We start from the raw sequence: 15,483 nt of genomic DNA on the forward strand, positions 1-15,483 counted from the left end.
TGGATTCTACGTCCTCGTCGGTACCGGGAAGCTCCGGTGACATGCTTCGCTTGAAGAAGTCCAAGAAGCATCGACACCGGTCTCCTTCCCGTCTCGGTACTGAGAGCTCTGGGTCGCCGAGGGAGTCGGCACCCAGTAGGCATCGGCACTGGGAGGACCGCTCACCCTCTATTCAGGAGGTGTCGATGCGCTCCCCCTTGGACAGCCCGGAACCGCCTCCAAGCCCGGAACAGACTCTGACCTCGACGCCTGCATCGGCTTCTCAGTCTTTCTCCACAGCCGCTCTGCACGAGAGTCTCCGGGCCGTTCTTCCAGAGATTCTGGGAGAGCTGTTGCGCCCTTCTCCTCCATTATAATGTGCAACAGTTGGCGGGCTTGGTGGACAAGCTCCCTTCTGAGCAAGCCAAGCCGTTTCAGGAGGTGATCAGGCAGCTGAAGGCGTGCAGAAAATTCCTGGCCAGAGGGGTATATGATACCTTTGATGTTGCGTCCAGGGCCGCTGCTCAAGGTGTGGTGATGCGCAGACTCTCATGGCTGCGTGCCTCTGACCTGGAGAATAGGATCCAGCAGTGGATTGCGGACTCCCCTTGCCGAGCGGACAACATTTTTGGAGAAAAGGTCGAACAGGTGGTAGAACAGCTCCACCAGCGGGATAACGCTTTTGACAAATTCTCCCCCCCGGCAGCCTTCAGCATCTACCTCATCAGGTAGACGTTTTTAAGGGGGACGGAGGGCTGTTCCCTACTCTTCTGGTAAGCGTAGGTACAATCCTCCCTCTCGCCAGCCTGCGGCCCAGGCTAAGCCCCAGCGCGCTCGCTCTCGTCAGCAGCGTGCGCCTCAGCAAGGCCCCACGGCTCCCCAGCAAAAGCAGGGGGCGAGCTTTTGACTGGCTCCAGCAGAGCATAGCCGACATCAACGTGCCCGTGCCGGGCGATCTGCCGGTCGGGGGGAGGTTGAAAGTTTTTCACCAAAGGTGGCCTCTTATAACCTCCGACCATTGGGTTCATCAAATAGTCCGGCAAGGGTACACCCTCAATTTGGCCTTGAAGCCTCCAAATTGCCCACCGGGAGCTCAGTCCTACAGCTTCCAGCACAAGCAGGTACTTGCAGAGGAACTCTCCGCCCTTCTCAGCGCCAATGCGGTCGAGCCCGTGCCATCCGGGCAAGAAGGGCTGGGATTCTATTCCAGGTACTTCCTTGTGGAAAAGAAAACAGGGGGGATGCGTCCCATCCTAGACCTAAGGGCCCTGAACAAATACCTGGTCAAGGAGAAGTTCAGGATGCTTTCCCTGGGCACCCTTCTTCCCATGATTCAGGAAAACGATTGGCTATGCTCTCTGGACTTGAAGGACGCCTACACACACATCCCGATATTGCCAGCTCACAGGCAGTATCTGCGATTTTGTCTGGGCACACGTCACTTCCAGTACTGTGTGCTACCCTTTGGGCTCGCCTCTGCGCCCAGAGTGTTCACGAAGTGCCTGGCTGTAGTAGCAGCAGCGCTTCACAGGCTGGGAGTGCACGTGTTCCCTTATCTCGACGATTGGCTGATGAAGAACAATTCCGAGGCAGGAGCTCTACAGTCCATGCAGATGACTATTCGACTCCTGGAGTTACTGGGGTTTGTGATAAATTACCCAAAGTCCCATCTTCTCCCGGTACAGAGACTCGAATTCATAGGAGCTCTGCTGGATTCTCGGATGGCTCGTGCCTATCTTCCGGAGACAAGGGCCAACAATCTGCTGTCCCTCGTCTCCAGGGTACGAGCGTCCCAGCAGATCACAGCTCGGCAGGTGTTGAGATTACTTGGCCACATGGCCTCCACAGTTCATGTGACTCCCATGGCTCGTCTTCACATGCGATCTGCTCAATGGACCCTAGCTTCCCAGTGGTTTCAGGCTGCTGGGGATCTAGAGGACGTGATCCACCTGTCCACGAGTTTTCTCAAATCCCTGTACTGGTGGACGATTTGGTCCAATTTGACTCTGGGATGCCCTTTCCAAATTCCTCAGCCACAAAAGGTGCTGACTACGGATGCGTCTCTCCTGGGGTGGGGAGCTCATGTCGATGGGCTTCACACCCAGGGAAGCTGGTCCCCCCAGGAACGCGATCTGCAGATCAATCTCCTGGAGTTACGAGCAGTCTGGAACGCTCTGAAGGCTTTCAGAGATCGGCTGTCCCACCAAATTATCCAAATTCAGACAGACAACCAGGTTGCCATGTATTACATCAACAAGCAGGGGGGCACCGGATCTCGCCCCCTGTGTCAGGAAGCCGTCAGCATGTGGCTGTGGGCTCGCTGTTACGGCATGTTGCTCCAAGCCACATATCTGGCAGGCGTAAACAACAGTCTGGCCGACAGGTTGAACAGGATTATGCAACCTCACGAGTGGTCGCTCAACTCCAGAGTAGTGCGCCGGATCTTCCAAGTGTGGGGCACCCCCTTGGTAGATCTCTTTGCATCTCGAGCCAACCACAAGGTCCCTCAGTTCTGTTCCAGACTTCAGGCCCACGGCCGACTGGCATCGGATGCCTTCCTCCTGGATTGGGGGGAAGGCCTACTGTATGCTTATCCTCCCATACCTCTGGTGGGGAAGACTTTGTTGAAACTCAAGCAAGACCGAGGCACCATGATTCTGATTGCTCCTTTTTGGCTGCGTCAGATCTGGTTCCCTCTCCTTCTGGAGTTGTCCTTCGAAGAACCGTGGAGATTGGAGTGTTTTCCGACCCTCATCACACAGGACGAAGGGGCGCTTCTGCATCCCAACCTCCAGTCTCTGGCTCTCACGGCCTGGATGTTGAGAGCGTAGACTTTGCCTCTTTGGGTCTGTCGGAGGGTGTCTCCCGTGTCTTGCTTGCTTCCAGAAAAGATTCCACTAAGAGGAGTTACTTCTTTTTGTGGAGGACGTTTGCCGTCTGGTGTGACAGCAAGGCCTTAGATCCTCGCTCCTGTCCTACACAGACCCTGCTTGAATACCTTCTGCACCTGTCTGAGTCTGGTCTCAAGACCAACTCTGTAAGGGTTCACCTTAGCGCTATCAGTGCATACCATTACCGTGTGGAAGGTAAGCCGATCTCAGGACAGCCTTTAGTTGTTCGCTTCATGAGAGGTTTGCTTTTGTCAAAGCCCCCCGTCAAACCTCCTACAGTGTCATGGGATTTCAATGTCGTTCTCACCCAGCTGATGAAACCTCCTTTTGAGCCACTGAACTCCTGCCATCTGAAGTACTTGACCTGGAAGGTCATTTTCTTGGTGGCAGTTACTTCAGCTCATAGAGTCAGTGAGCTTCAGGCCCTGGTAGCCCAGGCCCCTTACATCAGATTTCATCATAATAGAGTAGTCCTCCGCACTCACCCTAAGTTCTTGCCGAAGGTAGTGTCGGAGTTCCATCTGAACCAGTCAATTGTCTTGCCAACATTCTTTCCCCGTCCGCATTCCTGCCCTGCTGAACATCAGCTGCACACATTGGACTGCAAAAGAGCATTGGCCTTCTATCTGGAGTGGACACAGCCCAACAGACAGTCCGCCCAATTGTTTGTTTCTTTTGATCCCAACAGGAGGGGAGTGGCTGTGGGGAAACGCACCATTTCAAATTGGCTAGCAGATTGCATTTCCTTCACTTACGCCCAGGCTGGGCTGACTGTTGAAGGTCATGTCACGGCTCATAGTGTTAGAGCCATGGCAGCGTCAGTGGCCCACTTGAAGTCAGCCACTATTGAAGAGATTTGCAAAGCTGCGACGTGGTCATCTGTCCACACATTCACATCTCATTACTGCCTGCAGCAGGATACCCGACGCGACAGTTGGTTCGGGCAGTCAGTGCTTCAGAATCTGTTCGGGGTTTAGAATCCAACTCCACCCCCCTAGGCCCATTTTTTATTCTGTTCCAGGCTACACTCTCAGTTAGTTGGATAAGTTGTTAGGTCAATCTCAGTTATGTCCTCGCCGTTGCGAGGCCCAATTAACCATGTTTGTTGTTTTGAGTGAGCCTGGGGGCTAGGGATACCCCATCAGTGAGAACAAGCAGCCTGCTTGTCCTCAGAGAAAGCGAATGCTACATACCTGTAGAAGGTACTCTCCGAGGACAGCAGGCTGATTGTTCTCACAAACCCGCCCGCCTCCCCTTTGGAGTTGTGTCTTCCCTTGTCTTTGTCTTGCTACATACGGGACTGACGAACACAAGCCGGTTCGGGCGGGAAGACGGTCGCGCATGCGCGGTGCGCATGGGCGCACGAGGGCTAGCAAAGGCCTTTGCTAGTGAACTTTCCGATTGGAGGGGGCTGCCGTGGACGTCACCCATCAGTGAGAACAATCAGCCTGCTGTCCTCGGAGAATACCTTCTACAGGTATGTAGCTTTCGCTTTATACCATATTTCATTACAGAAAGGTCTAAGCGGAGTAGTCAAAACATAAATCAGAAAAGGAAGGCCAATATTGACAGAACAGAATACGTACATTCATACCAGGAGTACTAAAATAAATCCACACAGTTATTACAGTCCTTCCTTCTCTCTTCCCTTACCTAATCTTTGAACATTACTAATTGTATCTGATATCATGGAATGATTATGTCATAACCAAACTCTGTAAGCCACATTGAGCCTGCAAATAGGTCGGAAAATGTGGGATACAAACGCAATAAATAAATAAATAATTTATTTATTTATTGCATTTGTATCCCACATTATTCCAACTTTTTGCGGAGTCAATGTGGCTTACAATTCAGCGTGGATGTGGGAAATAGAGGGGAACATACATTTATTATTAACAGAGAGTTTTGGATTAAATGATAGTAATAAAGAAAAAGATAGTATAAAACATTTCTGGATAAGTCAGAGGTTATACAGTTACATGTGTTGCTCTTTGTTGTATATCTTGTCGAAAAGAGAGGTTTTCAATTGTTTGCTGAAGTTTGTCGGTTCTTAGACAGTTCTCAAGTTGCGTGGCAACGCGTTCCAGAGCTGCGTGCTCATATAGGAGAAGGTAGATGCGTGCATTAATTTGTATTTCAGGCCTTTGCAGTTTGGTGGGTGAAGGTTGAGGAAAGTGCGAGAAGATTTTTTTGCGTTCCTGGGTGGAAGTTCTATTAGGTCTGACATGTAGGCTGGGGCGTAACCATGGATGATTTTATGGACTAAAGTACAGAGTTTAAACGTGATGCGTTCTTTGAGTGGGAGCCAGTGTAGTTTTTCTCGTAAGGGTTTTGCACTTTCGTATTTTGATTTGCCGAATATTAGTCTGGCTGCCGTGTTTTGAGCTGTCTGGAGGTTTTTGAGTATTTGCTCTTTACAGCCGGCGTAGAGTGAATAATAGTTACTGTACTCCAGGGGCCGGCCAAGAGAGGAATGGATCTGTTTAGCCAAAAGCCTGATGAAAACAGTGAGTTCTAAGGAGGGTTTTAAATTTAGGAAAATATTCTTCATTACACAGATGACTCGATAGGTTGTTCCAGAGCATAGGGACCAATTTTTTTTTTTTTAAAAAGGGCGATTGACAAGTGAATTTGTAATGCATTAGTCCTGGGCTTGGCAAAAGAGCTGATTTGAGTCCCCTTTCCCTTTCCTTATTTGAGATTCTACATGGAATGTTGCTAGTGGAGGAGAAGCCTAGTGGTTAGTGCAGCAGACTTTGATCCCGGGGAACTGGGTTCAATTCTCACTGCAGCTCCTTCTGATTCTGGACAAGTTACTTAACCCTCCATTGCCCCAGATATACATAAGTACCTGTATATACTATGTAAACCACCTTGATTGTAGCTGCAAAAACCACAGCAGAAGGCAGTATATCAAGTCCCTTTCCCTAATTAAGACTGCAAGGATTTTAAGGGACATGTGAAATTTAATCAGAAAGCACAGAAGACACATGATCAAATCTCTTGGCTACACAGTTCTGTAGTGTTGAAGTCTTTTAATCTGTGCTGTGGGGAGATGTGCATAGATCACATTACAATAATTATTATTACAGTGCTCTGTACCTTGGATGACCTTAACTATGATCAGAGCTCAGGTGGTACAGCATGCTGCTACAAGGCTCTTCTTGGGGATACCATTTCAAGAGCACTTTACTTCAAGGTTAATGTCCTTACTTTCCAGCAGTTGCCTAGGTGAAATTTAAAATATTGTTCTCGATATTCATAACACTACATCTTGCATAGCTACTTCCATTTGCTGTCCTTACGATCCCTTCCTTACGATGTGTCAAACAAACATACATAAGAAATCATGCTTGGTCAAATGTAAGTCCGAGGCTTTGGAATTCTTTGCTTGCCGATTTAAGGATGTTGATCGATTTGATAGATTTTAAGAATGTATTGAAAAGTATCCTTTTTAGGGATGCTTATACTGTTGTCGGGGGATGCGAGCATGACTACAGTCAATCCCTGGACTCCCCTGCCCAGGCTCAGTCACCCGCCCGTCCAGAGTTTGCCTCTGGGAACTTAGCACAATTTGGAAATAATATGGCTCTAAAAGTGGGTGCTCTGTCTACCTGGCCCTCTTCCCCCTTCCCTCCCCCTTCTTCATGCTTAAGCCACCAAGAGGGGCATTTTCAATATGATATCTAAATCCAACTTTGGACATTTTGCTGAAAACATCCAAAAATCAAGTAGTGAAAATGACCATTTTCAAAACAGAAAAACATCTATCTTTTTTCTTTTAAAATGACCATTTCCTAGATGTTGTTATACTTAGTACCTCTATTTTTTTTGGACCATTAAAAAAAAAAGTCCAAGTGAAAAACACAAAATCAAACCATTGGAACAAAGGAAGAGCCAGCTTTCCTAGTAGACTGGCCACACAGGCATCCCAGCAGAACAGTGGGGCTCCCAATGGTGAGCCATTCAAAACCCACAAAACATCTACTGTACCCAACTATATACCACTACAATAATCCATATGGCAGCAGGTGTCATCTACAGTATATGTGGGTACACTAGGTTTTGGGGGTCTGACACTTTCCACCACAAGTGTAATAGTTAGAGTTGAGTTTGTGTCTGGGTCACCTTCTCTACAGTACACTGCATTGACCACTAGGCTACTGTAAGAGGACTGGCCATAACATCTCAAGCTGTCATAGAGGCTGGTATGTACCCCCAACCCCTGCCTCCTTTTCTTCCTTTTCTGAAATCACTGACGAGGAAACTGCACATCTTCTTTCCTCCTCGAAACTAACTACCTGTTTCTCTGATCCTATTCCCACCCATCTACTTAACACTATCACTATCATCCCTTTTATCTGTCATATCCTCAATCTTTCACTTTCCATTTCAACTGTTCCTGATGCCTTCAAACGTGCCGTAGTCACACCACTCCTTAAAAAAACCTTCATTGGACCCTACCTGTCACACCACTCCTTAAAAAACCTTAATTGGACCCTACCTGTCCTTCCAACTATCGCCCCATCTCCCTCTTCCCTTTCCTATCCAAGATACTTGAACGTGCTGTTCACCGCCGTTGCCTTGACTTTCTTTCATCTCAAGCTATTCTTGATCCACTTCAATCTGGCTTTTGCCCCCTTCATTCAACTGAAACAGCCCTTGCTGAAGTCTCCAATGACCTATTCCTGGCCAGATCCCAAGGTCTCTATTCTATTCTCATACTTCTCGATCTATCTGCTGCTTTTGACACTGTTGATCACAGTCTACTCCTTGATAACACTGTCCTCACTTGGATTTCAGGGCTCTGTTCTTTCCTGGTTTTCTTCTTATCTCTCCCGTCTTACTTTTAGTGTATACTCTGGTGGATCCTCCTCCACTTCTATCCCACTGTCAGTTAGTGTTCCTCAGGGATATGTCCTGGGACCTCTTCTTTTCTCCATCTATACTTCTTCTCTTGGTACTCTGATCTCATGCCATGGTTTTCAGTATCATCTTTATGCTGATGACTCCCAGATCTACCTCTCCACACCAGAAATTTCAGCAGGAATCCAGGCCAAAGTATCAGCCTGCCTGTCTGACATTGCTGCCTGGATGTCTCACAAACTAAACATGACCAAGACTGAGCTTCTTATCTTTCCCCCTAAACCGACCTCTCCTCGTCCCCCATTCTCTATTTCTGTGGATAACACTCTCATCCTTCCTGTCTCATCAGCTCGTAACCTTGGGAGTCATCTTTGACTCTTCTCTCTCCTTCTCTGCACATATTCAGCAGACTGCTAAAACCTATCGTTTCTTTCTCTATAATATCACCAAAATTCGCCCTTTCCTTTCTGAGCACACTACCAGAACCCTTATCCACACTCTTATCACCTCTCGCTTGGACTATTGCAACTTGCTTCTCACAGGTCTCCCACTTAGCCATCTCTCTCCTCTTCAATCTGTTTAAAATTCTGCTGCACAACTTATATTCCACCAGTGTTGTTGTTCAGTACCCTTATTTTATCATCCCCACCTTTGTAATTCCCTTCTCTCTTATTTGTCCTGTTTGTCCTAATTAGTCTGTCGAGCAGGGACTGTCCCTTTATGTTCAAGTGTACAGCGCTGCGTACGTCTAGTAGCACTACAGAAATGATAAGTAGTAGTAGAACCGTTTCATTAATATCTTTGCAGGGTGGGAAGGGGTTAGTGACCACAGAAGGAGTAAGAGGGAGTCATTCCTTTATTCCTGTAGTAGTCATCTGGTCATTTGGGGCACTTTCATTATTCATTAATAAAACAGGTCTAGACCAAAATAACCAACTTATTTTGAATAATTTTTATTGAGTTTTATATACTATTACAGAAATTTATCTAACTGCAAAGTGTAATACAGCCGTTCAATAAAGAACTAGAAGAATTTAAACAAGCAAAATACAAATAATATTGGCTTCCTTAGACCCCTATTTTAGAAAGGGGGGGTAGGAATATAGTGAAGATATACATTAAGATAACATATAAAGGAAAATTTTTATGGTTCCGTGAATCCCATTATATCACAACTCTCTATCGTTGTTTGTTGTCTAGTAGAGTCTGAAGCTGATCAGGCATATAAAAAATATATTTAACTTGGTTTAACTTAATAACACATTTACAGGGGTAAGCCAGGAGGAAAGAACCTCCCATTTCCAATACTTTCGGCCTCATTGAGAGAAATTTTTTCCGTTTTTCTTGTGTAGATTTAGTCACATCTGGATACAGCCAGATCTTTTGGCCGGCGAAGATACGATTGGTTGATTTAAAATAAAGGCGCATTACAGCATTTAAATCCTGCTGAAATACAAAGGAAATTATCAACGTCCCTCTTTCAGGTGAATCCTCAATTGTTTGCTCCAAAATGGCTGTTACATTTTGCAGATCTGAAATATTCGCTGTTCCAACTTTTTTCATCGTGCTAGGAATATAATAAATCTTATTCATAGGTGGGAAAGCTTCTTGGGGAAAATTTAAATTTTCTTTCAAATATCTCTGGAATATATCTCTTGGGGATTCTCCCAATATTCTTGGAAAATTCAATATTCGGAGATTTAATCTCCTATTAAAGTTTTCTACCTGTTCCAGTTTTTTCCTAAGTTCCATATTATCTTTTATCACAGCCATCTTGAAGTCCTCAGTTTGCTTTGACTCTCTCTCTAGGGCTTCAATTTTTGAGGAAAATTCTTGTTTTGCCAAATCTAGGGAGCTCTTCACCTCCTGTACATTTACATTTAATATCTTTACCTCTTCCGAGGACTGTCTCAAAGTTGTCTCTATTTCCAACAATTTCAACCAAATCTTGCCCAGGCTCACCTCCGTCTCTTCTGCAGCTGCAGTTGTCTTTGCTGAGTTAGACTCCCTTCTGGGCTCTTCGGAATAACCCTTTACGGGCTCCGAAAGAAACCCCGTCGTGCTCAGAGCAGTTGCAGGGCATGGAGGCGTCGTAGAGGAAGGCGGGGATAAAGATATTTCAATTTCCTGCGGGGACTCGCTTCACCGGTTCCACCCGCTAAGAATTCCGCTCCGCTTCTACGGGATAATGCGGGGAAGAAGCGTTCTAGTCCTCCACTTGCCGGGGTAGACGTCGTGGGATGAAGGGTAATCCCTCGGGTCGTTCCCTTACGTTTGGTGTGCGGCATTTGGAAATATTGCAGGTAAATAATTCAATTCAAGCAAGTAGAAGGCAGGAGCTCGCTCCAACACGTCCGCTCACGGCGCCATCTTGACACCAAAATAACCAACTTATAACCCTGGATGTTTTTGTTTTGTTCCGTTATGGCAGAAAAGTGTCCAGGTGTTAGGAATGCCCTTATCATGCCCCTGGAACACCCCCTGGTGATTTGAACACACTTCTGATGGACTTCATAGAAAAATGTCTAAAAATTGGTTTTGAAAATACCAATTTGGATGTTTTTGTGAAAAAAATGTCCAAATGCAGATTTATGCCACTTTTTGTACATTTTTCTCTTTTGAAACTGAGCCCCCAACTCTCCTAAGGACTCCTTCCCCTTTAACAAAGAACCAGACTGTACACATGCTATAAAGCTTTCCATTTAATGTTTTCCCCATACTGCCTCCTTCAGGAAGACAATTACTATCTGCAAACTTTCCCCTTTCCACTCATAGTAACATAGTAACATAGTAGATGACGGCAGAAAAAGACCTGCACGGTCCATCCAGTCCTGTTTGTCCAAGAAGATAAATTCATATGTGCTACTTTTTTATTTGTACTGTCCTCTTCAGGGCACAGACCGTATAAGTCTGGCCAGCCCTATCCCCACCTCCCACCACCAGCTCTGGCACAGACTGTATAAGTCTGCCCAGCACTATGCCTGCCTCCCAACCACCAGCCCCGGCACAGACCATATAAGTCTGCCCAGCACTAGCCTCGCCTCCCAACCACCAACCCCCCCTCCAACACCAGCTCTGGCACAGACTGTATAAGTCTGCCCAGCACTATCCTCGCCTCCCAACTACCAGTCCCGCCTCCCACCACCAGCTCTGGCACAGACCGTATAAGTCTGCCCAGCACTATCCCTGCCTCCCACCACCGGCTCTGGCACAGACCGTATAAGTCTGCCCAGCACTATCCCTGCCGCCCAACCACCAGCCCCGGCACAGACCGTATAAGTCTGCCCAGCACTATCCCTGCCGCCCAACCACCAGCCCCGGCACAGACCGTATAAGTCTGCCCAGCACTAGCCCCGCCTCCCAACCACCAGCTCTGCCACCCATTCTAGGCTAAGCTCCTGAGGATCCCTTCCTTCTGCACAGGATTCCTCACTCAGGAGCATAATTATAATACGTAAGGTTTTACTTTTTTATGCCACAGAATAGTGAATGACACAGGGCCAAAGTTTGTCCCTTCCCTGTCTCTGTGGGTTCTGTCTCCGTCCCTGCCCCATCCCCATGAGCTCTGTCCTCATCTGCAGAAACCGTAAACACTTATGATTTTATATTTAAATCTTTTTATTAAACTATAAAAAAGAACAATGTGCTATGCAACTGTTGTTTATAAATTACAGATAGAAAACAATAACAATGAGCAACTATGATATGAGGGAGTGAGTTGTATAATGAAGAGCACTCCCTCACCGATGGTGCAGTTAAGCCACATTACAGCAGGTGGAAGTAGTTCTCCAAGGCTAAGTCAGAGAGGTGGGGCTCAGACCAGGCCTGAATTAAATACCTTGAGACAATGTAGAGCGGAGGAGACTCGAGTGTAAAAGCTTTCTGGAGGGAGATCCCTAAGGAAGAGGACTCCTTTCTAAGCTGAGCTATAGCGCTACTTGACGTACGCAGCGCTGCGCTGTACACATATACAGGTACTTTCTCTGTCCCTAGGGGGCTCACAATCTAAGTTTTTGTACCTGGGGCAATGGAGGGTTAAGTGACGTGCTCAAGGTCACAAGGAGCTGCAGTGGGAATCAAACCCAGGTTGCCAGGAGCAAACCCACTGCACTAACCATTAGGCTCTTTGTGAATACGAATGAGATAAAGGTATGAATTGTATTCAGAAAGTACTTGCTTTTGATGAAGTGAAAAGAAAATTATAAAAGGGATGGGATGACTTCCCTGTGAGGAAAGGCTAGGGCTCTTAAGCTTGGATATGATAGAGGTCTATAAAATACTGAGTGTAGTGGAATGGGTAGATTTGACTCACTTTCCAAAAATGCTAGGACTAGGGGGCATACAATGAAGCTACTACACTGTAAACTTAAAACCGGAGAAAATATTTCTTCACTCAATGTGCAATTAAACTCTGGAATTTGTTGCCAGATCATATGGTAAAAGCAGTTAGCTTAGCAGGGGTTTTAAAAGGTTTGGATAATTTCCTAAACGAAAAGTCTATAAGCCATTATTAAGATGGGCTTGGGAAAATCCACTGCGTACTTCTAGGATAAGCAGCATAAAATCTGTTTTACTGTTCTGGAAACTTGCCAGGTACTTGTGACCTGGAAAACAGGGTACTGGACTTTATGGATTTTCAATCTGTCTCAGTATGACAACGCTTATGTTCTTATGTCCAGAGGGGACCCAAGACAGTATTCTGTCACTGTATTCAGCTGGGAGAGAAAGCTGACAGTGATAGGTGAATAACCAGAGAGAAACAGTAAAATGGTGCACGTTTTTGCTTGCAAACCCTTCGTATGTGAAGGCTTGTCAGAACTTGGCTGTTTAGCTCAGTCTGAAGCAACAACACATACCTTTGTCTTTTGTTCTCCTGGCCAGTCTTCCTGCTCACTCCAAGCCAGACTTTACTTGCTGCACTACAGTAGTAGCTCAAGCTGAGTTAAATTCAGGTACACTAGATATTTCTCTGCCCCAGGAGGGCTCACAATCTAAGTTTGTACCTGAGGCAATGGAGGGTTAAGTGACTTGCCCAAGATCACAAGGAGCAGCAGTGGGATTTGAACCGGCCACCTCTGGATTGCAAGACCGGTGCTCTAACCACTAGGCCACTCCTCCACTCTTCAGAACCCCTGAGAAACCAAATCCTGCTTGTTCAGCCTTCCTATCTCTTTTATTTCCCTAAGCTTTCTAAGGCAGCACTAATCTCTTTAGCCTTTGCAAAACCTTTTCCCTCACCCCAGCTGTACTGAGGCCCCAATCCCTGGAGGTAAGTGTAGTCAGCTGAGATCCCAGTGTTGCTGCCATTTGTGGTAATTCGATTGAGGGTGTGGCTTGGATCTGTCACAAACACAGTCAAACACACAGGGTTTGCAAGCAAAAGGAAAATACTTTATTGTTATGACTCAACATGTGCACCCCTGTACTCTTTATTTCTCTCTGGTTCTTCACGTATCACTCTCGGCACTCTCTTCCTGCCCGATAGGTTGACTGTTAGCACCATCTTGTTTTCTTTTCCATGTTTTATTTTGTTTGATTTCTATTGATAACCTTCAAGGAGAGAGTAATGGATGCTTGGAATGCCCTCCCGCAGGAGCTGGTGGAAATGAAAACGGTAACGGAAGTCAAACATGCGTGGGATAAGCATAAAGGAATCCTGTGCAGAAGGAATGGATCCTCAGGAGCTTAGTTGAGATCGGGAGGCGGGGCTGGTGGTTGGGCGGCGGGGATAGTGCTGGGCAGACTTATACGGTCTGTGCCAGAGCCAGTGGTGGGAGGCAGGGGTAGTGCTGGGCAGACTTAAACGGTCTGTGCCAGAGCCGGTGGTGGGAGGCGGGGATAGTGCTGGGCAGACTTATACGGTCTGTGCTAGAGCTGGTGGTGGGAGGCGGGGCTGGTAGTTGGGAGGCGGGGATAGTGCTGGGCAGACTTATACGGTCTGTGCCAGAGCCGGTGGTGGGAGGCGGGGCTGGTGGTTGGGAGGCGGGGATAGTGCTGGGCAGACTTATACGGTCTGTGCCCTGAAGAGCACAGGTACAAATCAAAGTAGGGTATACACAAAAAGTAGCACATATGAGTTATCTTGTTGGGCAGACTGGATGGACCGTGCAGGTCTTTTTCTGCCGTCATTTACTATGTTACTATGTTACATCTTTGGTCACCCCTGGACACACATCATAAGAACATAAGTGTTGCCATACTGGGACAGATTGAAAGATATAGAGGGGAGCAGCAGATAACAACCCTAAACAAAAGTCTGCACAAACAGAGTGGCAAGTACAATTCTTGCCACCTTACTGGGCAGACTTACTGGACCATACTGTTTTTTTTATTTGACATCCTTTACTGTGCTAGTTTGTGCCCTGGTCCCCAGCATGTCTAACACAAGAGTATAAGGTAGGCATTGATAAATTGAGACAGTTGTAACAAGAGACCCAACAGATCTGCCTAAATAGTCAATAGAAGTAGTAAAGAAGAAAGCAATTTAGAGAACTATCCACACAGATGCAGAAAAGCCCCAGGTATCCGTGGGCTTTACACCAGTTTTGAAAAAGGGAACATGCTTTTTCCTCTGAAAATGTTTCCACAGAGATTTGCACCTATGTTTTCTGTAGAAAATAATATATACAGTAACCAGTAATATAGATTTGAAACTACAGTCTATATGTATTAACGTCACTCCTCTGAATTAAATAAACTCGTAGGCAGTGGAATGGGGTAAGCCACCAAGGCCAGAGCCAAAGCAGCTAGGAAACTTGAAGATCGAGGTAAATTCCCCCTTTTCCCTCCCCCTCCAAAACCCCACCCATGCATATACCCATTGGAGCCAACTTTTCAAAATGATTGGGGGTGCTGAATTTTTTTTTTTTACAGGTGGTGCATTCCCCCCTCTCCCTCTCCCTCTCCCTCGTCCCCCCTCCACCTCCCTCCGTGTTCCAGGCCCCCCTCCCTCCCTCTGAGTTCCAGGGTCCCCCTCTCTCCGACTTCCAGGGTACCCCCCCGTCTCCCTCCTTCCCAGTTCCCTTCCTCCCTCCCTCAGAGTTCCACAGGGTCCCCCTCCCTCCCTCCCTCAGAGTTCCAGGGTCGTCGTCCCCTCCGAGTTCCAGGGTCGTCGTCCCTCCCTCCCTCCCTTCGAGTTCCAGGCCCCCTCCCTCCGAATTTTAAAAGTCATCTTGACTTACCATGTCAGGGTTAAGGCGGCCGGCAGCAGCGATAAAAAGCATGCAGGCTCGGCATTTACTTCAGTTCTCCCTTCTCTCTCTCTCTCAGCTCTGGTCCCGCCCTCATTTCTTGTTTCACAAGGGCGGGACCAGAGCTGAGAGAAAGAGAAGGGAGAACTGAAGTAAGTGTTTGTTTTGTTTTTGTTACATTTGTACCCCGCGCTTTCCCACTCATGGCAGGCTCAATGTGGCTTACATGGGGCAGTGGAGGGTTAAGTGACTTGCCCAGAGTCACAAGGAGCTGCCTGTGCCTGAAGTGGGAATCAAACTCAGTTCCTCAGTTCCCCAGGACCAAAGTCCACCACCCTAACCACTAGGCCACTCCTCCACGCCTGCACGCTTTTTATCGCTGCTGCCAGCCGCCATAACCCCGACAAGGTAAGTCAAGATGACTTTTAAAATTCGGAGGGAGGGGGCCTGGAACTCGAAGGGAGGGATGATGACCCTGGAACTCAGAGGGAGGGAGGGAGGAACGACGACCCTGGAACTCGGAGGGGGGGAGGGAACGAACTTCCGATGGGGGA

General features: G+C 47.2%; 1 protein-coding gene across 4 annotated transcripts in view; it reads left to right on the forward strand.

The window, feature by feature from the left end:
• Positions 1-15,483, forward strand: part of SGSM2 (small G protein signaling modulator 2) — a 551,979-nt gene that overhangs the window by 409,879 nt on the left and 126,617 nt on the right. The gene's annotated exons all lie outside the window — the stretch shown is intronic.

This window comes from Microcaecilia unicolor, chromosome 13, assembly GCF_901765095.1.
Source record: "Microcaecilia unicolor chromosome 13, aMicUni1.1, whole genome shotgun sequence".
NCBI classification, from domain to species: Eukaryota; Metazoa; Chordata; class Amphibia; order Gymnophiona; family Siphonopidae; genus Microcaecilia; species Microcaecilia unicolor.